A 13,108-nucleotide genomic window follows, 5' to 3' on the forward strand; every position below is an offset into this window, starting at 1 on the left:
CCTGCAGCTTTCAGCTCCTTGTCTCCAACTCCCACCTGCTTTCCTTGGAGAAGGAGCTGCCCGAGACAGAGAGGGATGTTCATTTCTTGTCAGCCAACAGAGCCAAGGGAAGGCACAGCTCCATCAAATGCAAAAGTCTTTTTTCTCCCTGGGCCTGCCCCTGATCCCCACAGCCTGTCCTGTTTCCTTCATCCCTGCATTGTCAGGGACTTTCGGGGATATGGGAGCTCTGCTCTGGCTATGGAGAGAGGTCCAAGTGCCAGCACTGGAGTGGGAACCACAACTCATCAGGTTTGTGTCCTTTAGGGGTCAGTAACTGCTGAGACTCAGAGGCACAGAAAGTTTCTCCTCTTGACCAACAGACCATAGTTGAACAGGACACAATTCAATAACAATCTTGCTCTTCCCTGAGCTAAGTGCAATGTCCCAGCAGCATCTGATGAGTGCACCATCCACAAGTGATTTCCATACTAGAATTAATTTTAGACAAGAATGGTTCTGTGACAGATATAAAAACAATTAAGTTCTTGTATCAGGATGCTCATCCTGGAGTGGGGGCAAAACAGCTCCAACAATTCCTGATTTGCAAAGCTCTCAGTGGTGGATGGAGAAGGGAGCTCAGGCTGCTCTTGCTGTTGAGGAAATGCTGAAACCAGCCTGACTCATTTCATCTCCTCCTGTCCTGGCTGATCTCCCCTCTTTCCCCTTCCACCCATTGGCTTTTGTCTCCCACCAGGCCCCCGGTGAAGAGCCTGGCTCTGTGTTCTCCATCCCCTCCTCGCTGGCACTGCCAGGCTGGGATGAGGAGCCCCTCAGCCTTCCCTGCTCTGGGCTGGACAAGCCCAGCTCCCTCAGCCTCTGCTCACAGCCCAAGGGCTCCAGCCCCACCTTGGAGGCCCTTCCCAGACCCTGCTCCAGCTGCCAGACATCTTTCCTGCCCTGGGCAACCCAACCCAGGCCACAGTAACCTGGATAATCCCCGTCCTTGATGTCCTGGTCACACAGCCCTGGCCCCTTGTCCCCATGTCAGGCTCTGGGGTGGATCCTGTGGAACATCCTTTGGTGGAGGCTGTGGCTCCAGGTGGGCCAGGGGGATCCCGGGGGACAGGGACCCCGCTGGGCATGAACAGCATTGGACTTGTTGGGAGAAACTGTGAGGGGGAGCTGGGGCCGAGTGACCAACCCAGTGACCTGACACAGCCCTGCAGGGATGGCACACAGCCCCTCTGGGATGTCACAGCCTGCTCTGTGAGCTCACAGCCCATTCTCCAATGTCACACAGCTGGTCTCTGATGTCACAGTCCACTCAGTGATGTCATAGTCTGCCCAGTGATGTCACAGCTGGCTCTGTGATGTCACAGAGGCAGTCTGTGATGTCATAGCTCATCAATGACCTCACATTATCCACTCTGTGATGTCATAGCCCACTCTGTGACCTCATGTTACCAGATGATCAATTGTTTCCACCAGGTGAGCTGACACCTGGAGCTTGTTCTCCACATCCCCAGGCCTATGGAAACCACACAAGGCCCATTGTGTGAGAAGGGGAACTGGACGTTCAGCAGCCTCAGGGTCCTGCCAGCTCAGCCAGACCCACTGGAACATTGGGGTCCATGACCACCAGGGACCACCAGAGAGACCCCCAGGACAGAGGAACACATGGGTAAAAAGGAGGGGAAATATGTTAATGATTTTGGGGAAATGATTATCATATGTGTGTTTAGTTCAGGACAATCAATGAATATGTGAGCAAAATACAGAATATAAACAGAAACTTGCCTGTACTCAGCCTGCACAGCTTTGGGAAGAGCTCTCCCCCGTGCATCCAGCTGAATAAAGAATGCTGCTTCTTGATGCTACACTGGGGTTAAGGAGTTTTCTGTTTTACCGAATTGTTGGTAACACTCCCACTGCCAAGTAAAGTTCTGTCTGCTGCTATTCACAGACAGAGAAGGGCTGGGGGCAGATGTGGGGCTCAGAGGCTGCCTGGGGCACAGTGACCATGAAATAATCAAGTTTTCCATGTTCTGTGAAAGAAGGAGGGGCAGCAACAAAACTTCCACACTGGAATTAGGAAGGGCAGACTTTGGCCTGTTTAGGATGCAGATCTGGGGAGTGCCAAATTGGGTACTGATTTTTTAAGGGAAACACCCCTTAAAAACAAAGGGGTCCAGGAAGGACACACATTTCAAGAAGGTAATTTAAGGGGGAAGGAGCAGCCTGTCCCAGTGTGACAAAAGATGAGCTGGTAAGGACAATGACTGGCCTGGCTGCCCATGGAGCTTTAGTGGGAACTCCGGGGATAAAAGGACTGGCAAGTCTGGAAGCATTTAAGGATTTTAATGGGTTATTCAGAAAGAAAAGTTGAGATGTGAAAGCTCAATTAGAACTTAACCTGGCGGCTTCTGTAAAAAAAAAGGTTTTTATTAAAAAAAATTGTTGCAAAAGTAGGGAAAAGAAGAACCTCTACTATGTATTGGATGCAGTAGAGAATAGAGTAACTAAAGATAAGGAAAGGGCTGAGCTACTTAACACCTTGTTTGTCTCAATTTTCAATATTAGGACAGGTTTCCCTCAGGACAAGTGTTCTCCTGAGCTGGTAGATGGGCACAGGGAGCAGAACAGCCCCCTGGAATCCAGGAGGAAGCAGCTGCTGACCTGCTGAGCCACTCAGATGCTCACAGGTGTATGGGATCAGATGGGATCCATCCCAGGGGGATGAGGGAGCTGTGGATGAGCTCCCCAGGCTGCTCTCCATCATTTACCATCAGTCCTGGCTCAGCAGGGAGGGCCCAGAGCACTGGAGGTGCCAGTGTGAGCCCATCCCCAGGAAGGGCTGGAAGGAGGAGCTGGGGAACTCCAGGCCTGTCAGCCTGACCTGGGTGCCCGGCAAGGTTATGGAACAGATCACCTTGAGTGCCATCACAGGGCACCCACAGGATGGCCCAGGGATCAGAGCCAGCCAGCGTGGATTTAGGGGTGGCAGGTCCTGCCTGACCAACCTGGTCTCCTTTTATGCCCAGGTGACCCAGCTGTGGATGTGGGAAAGGCTGTGGATGTTGTGTGCCTGGACTCCAGCAGAGCCTTTGACACTGTCTCTGACAGCATTCCCTGGAAAAGCTGCAGCCCACGGCTTGGGCAGGTTCCCTCCTGGCTGGGAGATTTAAGAGCTGGCTGGAGGCTGGGCCCAGAGAGTGGTGGGCATGGTGCTGCACCCAGCTGGTGCCCAGGCACTGGTGCTGTCCCCAGGGATCTGTGCTGGGCCCAGTCGTGTTTAATATCTTCACTGATGATCTGGGTGAGGGGATCGAGTCCAGCATTCACAAATTGCAGATGGCACCAAGCTGGGTGTGAGAGTGGATCTGCTGCAGGGCAGGACAAGAAGACACAGCCTTAAGCTGCACCAGGGGAGGCTCAGGCTGGACAATAGGAAGGAGTTCTCCACAGAAAGGGTGAGTAGGAACTGGAATGGGCTGGCCAGGGCAGAGGTGGCAGAGTCACTGTCCCTCTCCAGTGGCACTCAGTGGCATGGTCTGGGTGACAAGGCAGTATCAGGGCATGGGTTGGACTTGATGATCCCAAAGGTCTTCTCCAGCCTATTTGATTCTGTCATTCTCTGATGATTGGGACACTCTGGGGCCATTGTGACACTGCAGGGTCTCGTGGAACTAAGAGGACCATGGTGACACCATGCAGCCCCACAGAACCAGGGGTCCATGGTGGTGCTGTGGGGTAAAATGCACCCAGGGAGTGCCCCGTGACACTTCTGGCCCTCGTGGAACCACAGAGGCCATTGTGACACTGCAGGGCCTCGTGTAACCAAGGGGTTTCACCATTTTGACACGGCAAAACTAAGGAGACCATTGGGAGACTGCAGGGCCCAGTGGAACCAAGGGGCCGTTCTGACACTGCGGGGCCTCATGGAACCCAGGGGACATTGTGACACTGCAGGATCCTGTGTAACCAAGGGGCCACTGTGACACGATGGGGCCTTGAGGAATCTGGAATAATGTTGTGACACTGTGTGGCCTTGTGGACAAGGAGTCCATTGTGACACTGAGGGGACTTGTGGAACCACAGAGACCATGGTGACAGTGTGGGACCTCATGTGACCATGGGGCCATTGTGACACCATGGGGCCCATGGAACCAAAGGGCCACTGTGAAACTGCAGCACCAACAAGAACATTGTGGCACTGTGAAGCCCCATGGAACCAAGGAGACCAGTGTGACAGTGCAGGGCCTGGTGTAACCAAGTGGCCATTGTGACACTGAGGGGCCCCATGGAACCAAGGACATCTTTGCATATGACACCACACCGGGTATGAGTGTTGACCTGTAGGAGCAACAGAGGGCTCTGCACAGTGACCTGGACAGGCTGGATCCAGGGTCCAAATCCAACAAGGTGAGGTTTAACAAGTCCAAATGCCGGGTCCTGCACTTTGGCCACAACAAGCCCTGCAGCACTACAGGCTGGGGACAGAGTGGCTGGAGAGCAGCCAGGCAGAAAGGGACCTGCAGGGACTGATGGACAGCAGGCTGGACATGAGGCAGCAGTGTGCCCAGGTGGCCAAGAAGGCCAATGGCTCCTGGCCTGGATCAGGAATGGTGTGGCCAGCAGGAGCAGAGCTGCCGTGGCAGCACTGATCTGCCCCCAGCTCTGCACACAGACATTGCTGCTGCAGCTCCAGAGAAGGGAACACAAGGGGATCACTGCAGAAAACTTTGCTGGGAGATCCTTTACTTCCTTTAAATACAGAAAGAGCACAGCCCCTCATTGACACAGTCTGTGGCCACAGGGAAGGTGGAGAGAAACAAAATGAGAAATGGCACAAAGAATGACATTTCTTTGTGGACAATATGAAAAAACTAAAACAAAGGAAAGAAATCTCCAAAATGAAACCAACAAGAAGTATCAAAAACTAGTTTTATTACAAGTAATTTGCAGAAATTTTCCAGCAGTTTAATGTTTCTGAAAGCATCCAGTCATCAGTCTCCACACTGCAGCCTTGAGCTCCTGGTTCCTCAGGCTGTAGATGAGGGGGTTCAGGGCTGGAGGCACCACAGAGTACAGAACTGACACTGCCAGATCCAGGGATGGGGACGAGATGGATGGCGGTTTCAGGTGAGCAAATATGGCACTGCTGAGGAACAGGGAGACCACGGCCAGGTGAGGGAGGCAGGTGGAAAAGGCTTTGTGCCGTCCCTGCTCAGAGGGGATCCTCAGAACGACTCTGAACATCTGCACATAGGAGAAAACCATGAACACAAAACAGCCAAATAGCAAGCAGGCACTAACTGCAACTAGCCCATGTTCCCTGAGGTAGGAATGTCAGCAGGAAAGCTTGAGGATCTGTGGGATTTCACAGAAAAACTGGCCCAGGGCATTGCCATGGCACAGGGGCAGAGAAAATGTATTGGCCGTGTGCAGCAGTGAATAGAGAAAGCCACTGGCCCAGGCAGCTGCTGCCACGTGGACACAAGCTCTGCTGCCCAGGAGGGTCCCGTAGTGCAGGGGTTTGCAGATGGACACGTAGCGGTCGTAGCACATGATGGTCAGGAGGAAAAACTCTGCTGAGATGAAGAACAGAAAGAAAAAGAGCTGTGCAGCACGCCCAGTGTAGGAGATGTTGCTGGTGTCCCAGAGGGAATTGTGCATGGCTTTGGGGACAGTGGTGCAGATGGAGCCCAGGTCGCTGAGGGCCAGGTTGAGCAGGAAGAAGAACATGGGCGTGTGCAGGTGGTGGCCGCAGGCTACGGCGCTGATGATGAGGCCGTTGCCCAGGAGGGCAGCCAGGGAGATGCCCAGCAAGAGGCAGAAGTGCAGGAGCTGCAGCTGCCGCGTGTCTGCCAATGCCAGCAGCAGGAAGTGCCTGATGCAGCTGCTGTTGGACATTTGCTGGTGCCTTGGCATGGGGATCTGTAAAAAAAGTAATCATGGAATAGTTGGGTTTGGAGAGGACTTGAAATATCCCAGCACAGCCTGGGGGCACTTTCCCCCCGCTGCCTGCCCAGGGCTCTGCTGCCTGGAGCTGTCCCTGCCAGCAGCTGCTTGCCTGTGCCCAGGGCTGGGCCCTGCCAGTGCTGCCAGAGCCCAGCCCAGCCCTGGGGGCTCAGCTCTGCCCTGCAGAGCCCTCCCAGCTCAGGCACTGCCCAGGGGCAGCTCTGGCTCTGCAGGCTCTGATGGCAACGTCAGAGCAACCCTGAGGAGGCTGGAAAAGTAACACTGATGCTGCGTGTGAGGGGCCCTGTGCTGATTTCTGTCACTGCCTGGTTTATTAAGATATCAGAGAAAATGTCTTTATTTTTTTCTCCCTGAACTGAGAGATGAAAATATATATGCCGATTCTCATCCCAGCAACGAAGAGCAGTACATTTAAAAAGCAGGATTTTCCCTCTTATGCATCCCCTGCCTTGCTGTTTCCCCTGTATAATCTACTTGGAAATGTTCTGCAGTTAAATGCCATGCTGGGAGCAATTCTGAACAATGCAGCATCGTCCCCACACAAGGAGAACACTCCCAAGCCTCACCAGCTGTCTCCTGCCACCCAGATCTTGTCCCCCAGTGCTGGGAGCAGCTGCCAGGGCTGGCTGAGAGCTGTCCCTGGCAGGCAGCAGAGTCCCTGCCCCAGTATAGCGCCCTGGGCTGCAGGACCCTGCTCTGCAGGAACGCCCTGGGCACCCCTGGCTGCTCTGCACAAGAGACAAGCAGAGAATGTACTCACAGGCTCTGCAGGCATTGGCATGTTCCAGCTTGAGGAGATGGCTCCAGGAGCTGCAGCTGCACTGTCCTGCAGCCAGAGGTTCCTGTGCCAAGGGCTGGCAGTGATTGTGCCCCAGGCACTTCTCAGCCCCTTCCCAGCCCTGCCTGATTGAAGCTCTCTGTGCCTCTGTGCTGTGCCCGGGCTGGCTGCAGGCAGTGCCCCAGCCCTGCTGGGCTGGCACAAGAGCTGCTCATCAAGAGAAATGTGCTTTTGAAGCTCTTCTTGGTGACCAGGAGCTGCCTCTGTGCCAGGAGCCCAGCCCAGCTCAGCAGCACAGACACAGCACAAGGACTTTAATCAGCCTCTGGGGCTTTGTGCTCAGGCCCTGAACATCAGTCCCTGAGAGGGAGCTGAAGAAACCTCTCCAGAACTCCAAGGCAGAATCCAACTCCAAACTTTCTTGCACTTTTAATGGGTCCCAATGAGGGAAACGACTGAGCAAGTGTCCCCAGGCTCCAGGCAGAGCAGAGAACTGCAGGCAGTGATGACAGGTGGGGACAAAGAGAAGCCAAGTCTTGGTGCCCTGGGGCACAGCAGGGTCTGTGCCAGCAAGGGCTGGGAGGAGACACCTTGTGCTGAGGCCCTGGGGCCTCCTGGCACAGCCCCAGCCAGGCTGGGCACTGTCAGCCCCTTGTGCTGCCCTCAGCATCCCCCCCTAGCCCACATCCCAGTGGCCTCAAGGATCTGCTGCAAGGAGTCCCTGGGGAGCCTTGCTCAGCAATGGCCCTGGGGGCCCATCAGCCATGGCCCTGCAACCCTCCCTGGTGTAGGACCTTATGCTGAATGATTTTGGCTCTTGGTAAAAAGTGTGTTATCACTGTTAAAATAGGGCACTAGAAGGTCCAAATTCTACCTTTATTTCTAAAATATAGTTTTTAACAACTTCTCAGGAAAAGTGAGGGCCATTTAAAAAAACTATTATCTCTCGTATCATCTATATAGTGATGCATGAAGCCAGAGTTTTTGAACCAAGTAGAACATATTGGGACACTGAAATAAGGTCGATTTCCAGAAATGATCTGCAGCTGGAAGCTGGAAGCTCCCACCACCCTCAACACACCAAACTCCAGGAAACCCAGCAATGTCTACAGACACCTAAACAAGAGCTGGGTTCAGAAAATCTGGTCCCAGTTGTGAATACAGACATCTCCTGAATATCTTCTCAGTGGGTTCTGAAAAGCTGACTTACCTACAGCTCCCACTGACTGGGAATCCCTGTCATTGAAAACCCTAAAAACCCACTGTTGCCTGAGTGCAGACTGCTGTGGTTCCTAATATGAAAATTCACTTTTGCATTTTTAATTTGAAAATATTCATCTTTGCTCCAGCCACATATGATGTAATTTGTGATTTTCAAGGACCTGTTGCTAAAAGGTAGAAATTAATAAGTTTTAATACATCCTTGTAATGACACCCTCTAAAAATGAGCCAAACTTCCAGGGCTCCAGAACATCCATTTAAGTTAAAGAGTTTTGTAAGTGAAAGTTTCACTATCTTCTAGGAAAATGAGGGAAGAGGAGAGCTTTCTGCTGGGAAGTTTCAGCTGAGTATGATCATGGCTCCTTTTATACACACCATAAATAGTTCATAATTTTGAAACCATCTATTTTTCCAATTAAGATGTCAATGAAAAAAAGAAATAAGCAATGGATCACACAGGGCTGGTCTTAAAAAGCCAACATCAACCTTAATTCTGTGTTGACACTTCATAGCTTATTTTCCAAATACCTAATTTCCCACCCTCACAGGATTAACATTTTCTTCAATTGTCACTGCAGCATAACATTAGTACAAAACAAGGATTTTTCTCATTACTTATATATCATGAGGTTCCCTCAATTTAGCTTGTGCTAAAATAATCCCAAAATTGACAAGGATGTTTCCCATCTATGCTCCTACTTCCACACTCAGCCCTGCAATGACTTCTGGGATAGTTTTGGGTACTGGATTTTGAAGGCATATAGTGATACTGCTTGAAGTATATCAGTTTCATTTTTAAATGTAATAAAAAGTAAGAGCCCTACAGTTTCCCATCAGAGTGCACTGCTTCAATCCCCTCACAGAGCTTTGCAACCAAAATTATGGGCTTTTTTTCCTCGGGAGAGGAAAAAGAATAGAACTTAAAATGCAACAATAAAAATCTAGCATAATAATGAATCTTAGCCTATTTTTTTCATTAAAGCAATGCAAAAGACTGAACAATAGCTGATGAAATTTCCTCTAGAAGAACCTCCTTGCACAATATAAGTATTACACCAGCTGTAAATTGAACTGCATAACTTCTAATGCATTAGGATAGATGGATTAGGAGACAGATATTAGAATATTTTCTCACAATACCTTTGAAGAAGAAAGAATAAAAGAAAGAAAAAAAAAGAAATTAAAGTGAGCCTCCGACAACTATCAATATTTCAAACTACAAACTAAGCTCCCTATAATCAATTTTAGTCCACGCTTCAAAAAAAAGATAAAGAAATTTTAAAAATTGTCTTAATACTTCTAATATATTCACATCCTGGATTATAAACACCAAAACTATGGAAACAAACCCATTCTATGTACTTGAGCAATTTTTATTTGCATATAGAATGTTAAACTTAAGCCTAAGTAATCAACTGTGATTTTCATTCAGCATACACAGACTTCCCTTTATGATGGCAGGAAGTTTTTCTTGGGGACACTGCTGGAGTTTTGGGGTTTTATTTGGAGTGAGAGGGATTGCTGATTTCAGAGATGCTAAAAGAAAAGTGTATCACTATAAGGATATCGGCATTTTAACTCAGTTTCTCATTGCAAAATGAATATCCCTGTGACTGATCCAAACTCCATGGATTTTAGAACACCAAGGGACCATGAAGATAAATATTTTGGAGAGCAGCAGAGAAGGCACAAGCTGAAGAGAAGGGTGCCTCCCTGTGGCAGACAGATACAGGAGAGGCCAGGCAAACTACTGAGCCTTAGTTCCAGTTTCTTTTTCCATCTTTTTTCCATATGGACTCAAGCAGCCATAGCATCAAATGTTCCTGAGAGCAAGCTCTCCTTTTTATGCTGTGAAAATCACCAGGGCAAAAACACACAGAGAAATAGAGGAAAAAATATACCTACAGAACATCCACAAAGGCAAAAGCCTCACAAGTTTTCCCAAATTTGGGAGTTTAAAGTTTAAAGCTTATGCTGTGTATTGATTTTTAATTAAAACTAATTTAATTACAGAAGCTTCTACCTTGACATCATCCGAATATAGACACAGGCACATTTTTACAAATTCAGATGATCTTTTTTTTTTTTTGCTGAGCACCAGTTAACATCTAATTTTTCTTGATGGTCCCTTTCCATTCTCTGCTTCTAAATCTTCCAAATCAGTTCCTTCTTTCCTGCAGAGTCCTACTCTTGTAAGGACTCCATAGTGCCTTTACTACAAGTTCCTTTTTCCTTATTTTTCCGTACTTCCTGAAGCATGTCACTTTTAAAACTCACTCTAAAGTTATCACAGCACTAGTTGGCCTTCTGCCATTATTTAGGCCAAACCTAATCTAGCCAGTCAAATCTCTAGAAAAAACTGTATTTTTATCTGAATGAAGACTGCATCAGCAACAGTAAAGGTAATTATATTATCCAGATATCATCATCCCATACAGGTTGTTGAAGCATTTTCAGATGTTTCATCTTACTTCAGAAACAAATATTTTTGAGAGACATGTTATTTCAATTTTTTCTTTTCTTTTTTTTTTTTTTTTTGTTTTTTAAGATCTTATTCTCTTTAGATTGTTTTTCCTTTCTTCACTGGTAGAGTGGAACGATGACAGAAAGAAATGGAGGAACTAAAATCAGAAACCAGCTACACCATGCCAATTTCTTGCTATCATTCTCTGCTTGCTTTTCCTGCACAGTCCTTTAATTATATCAGATACTATTAAAGATTCAGCACATGATTTTGAATTTTATTTGATACAGAAAATCACATATCATTGAAATTCAAACAGAAAGCAAAAATAGTTTGTCCTTATAAATTCAGGATAGGTATATAAAACACCTTCAAGGGGACTTGTGCATGCATGATGATACCAGTCCTTCACTTTGGGTAAAATAGGCATCTGTAAGATCAAGACAAAAGAAAAAACCAGCCATATTTTAGGAAGAATAAAATTATCCTTTTGCAATCTAAGTGAAAAATTTGGATTTAGGAGATGTAGGATCACTGCCTGATTGCAGAGAACTTTTCCTGCAGTGGCTTTTCCTGCATATTACCCCAAGAGGAACTAAGATTGAATGTTAAATTCTTCACTACAATAGTAAAATAAACTTTCAATATTTAATGAAACCAATAAATAATAGATTGCAGTTGTCAACCTAAAACCATTTTAAAGACAGAATAATTATTATCCAAACACATTCAACTGAGCTAACAGGCTAAGTCAGGGGTTTTGGTTTTAAAATACACCAAAAAATCTTCAGCTATTTTTTCCTCTGTTCTAGAGCCTGCTGTAGGCAGATGAAACCTATCATGGTTATCATTGTATTCTGAATTAGTTTATTTGAAAATAATTTTGAAGTCAAGGTCTTGTGATGCTTTATGACCTCCTTTACTCTTCCTCTGAAATATTCTTGGATGGACTTAAAAGAGGGCTGCACATATGGTCTACCGGATTAAACAAGGAGGTAGGAAGGTCAGATTATTACCAGAATAATTTCTATTTCCTTTTGCATTGGCTGTGTACTACATGAGCTGTAAGCAAATGAGACTCCCCAAAATTTATAGTTCAGCTACACTTTGGATTGAAAATCAGACTGGGGAAAAAAGAGATTTTACAATAAGCAGAGAACAGGAATCACGATCAAAAACTGGAGATGAGCAGATGGTGATTAGAAATATCTTACCAAGAGCCTGAAATGCAGCTCTTCCTGCAGCATATACTTCACCTATTGTACTTATTTAAGTTAGTATTTCAGATTTTGAAATTTGTAATCACTTGATCAGGGAAAAGAGATTTTTTTTCTTCAGTCTCTCTCTACACAGCAGTGAAGCCAACCACTCAGTGGCCATTATACTGTACTCCTGCAACTGAAGGCAACACTCCACTGAAAGAGGCTGCACTGTTCCTTTGATGATAGCCTGATTCCTCTTTAAGAAGTTTCTTGCTAAAATTTACTGCAAAGACCCTGTTACCTAGGGTGGTCTGTGATATATCCACAAAACAGAATCATTTAACAGCATTTAACATTATTGCATGTTCTGCAATAATCCTGGCAATGCTGATCTTTCAGAAACAATCCGTGTAGAATAAGGACACCTTCTCACTGAATTTTTAAACAAAACAAAGCACACACTCCCCAGGGGGGGAAAAAAGGTGAGGAACTTTCTATTCTGCATTCTCCAATCATCTCTAAGAAAAGAGGATTAATAACTAGTTGCCTGTAGGCAAGTTGTAATAGAATTACCTACTAAAGGGCTTCTTCCCCTTCACCTTGCAAAACCCAGTTCTGCCTTGAGACAGCTTGCTTCTGTGTTTTGAAGGATATTTCAAAGGTCATCCAAAGTAATGACCGTGATAAATGCAAAGAAAATCAACTGCAATTAGTTCAGGGAAGGGTTTTCTTTCCTTAGTAGAAAGAAAACTTCAGGAAGTGCTTTTGTCCATCCCAGTAAGACTTTGACAGTAACATGTAACCTCAGTCCTTGACCCAGCAAGTCTGAGCTGCATTTAATTGGTCTGTCTGCAAAGCTATGAAAAATTTCTCTTTGTGTACTGTAAAATAAAATGCATATATTTCACACAGCTGGGAAACAATATCTACTATTCAGAACTGCTGGCAGCACAACAGAGCACTTTCCTTGTTAAACTCTCTGAAACCATCCCCCTTTTTCCAGCCCTGCTTTTAGGTGCCCTGAAGAAGCCAAAAATATAAAAATCAACGAGTGGAAAGCATAATCATTGGAAAACTCAAAGGATATAAATCATTCTTAGGAGGAACACAGCATTTGGTGAAAATCATGAGAACCTTGCAGATTGTTGGGTTGGTTTGTGGAGCTGGGGAAGGACTTATCAGGAAAAAAACACTGAATAGCCACACTGAAACCAAATCCTCATCTCTGTCCTGTCCATCTCTATTTTTTTACTCTACTTACTGGTCTTCCTCAGCATCAAGCTACTCCCCCATAAATCCACAACTAGCAGCCATGTGGACTTTTATGAGATAAATCTCAGTATAACTGGGAACCCAGAGTTTTTTTTTTTTAAACTAAGCTTTTCAATACAGGATTGAATAAACATTCAAAGAGGAGGAATTTAAAGAGGAAGAGACAGAAGCTTTCTAATCTCTAATTCTCATGTCTGTCAATGTGAG

At 46.7% G+C, this 13,108-nt stretch overlaps 1 long non-coding RNA gene and 1 pseudogene across 1 annotated transcript in view; both read right to left on the reverse strand.

The window, feature by feature from the left end:
- LOC143692805 (uncharacterized) overlaps positions 1-13,108 on the reverse strand; it is a 369,941-nt gene that overhangs the window by 311,842 nt on the left and 44,991 nt on the right. The gene's annotated exons all lie outside the window — the stretch shown is intronic.
- Positions 4,963-5,895, reverse strand: LOC129130586 (olfactory receptor 14I1-like; annotated as a pseudogene).

The sequence above is a fragment of the Agelaius phoeniceus genome, unplaced genomic scaffold, assembly GCF_051311805.1.
Source record: "Agelaius phoeniceus isolate bAgePho1 unplaced genomic scaffold, bAgePho1.hap1 Scaffold_108, whole genome shotgun sequence".
Taxonomy (NCBI): domain Eukaryota; kingdom Metazoa; phylum Chordata; class Aves; order Passeriformes; family Icteridae; genus Agelaius; species Agelaius phoeniceus.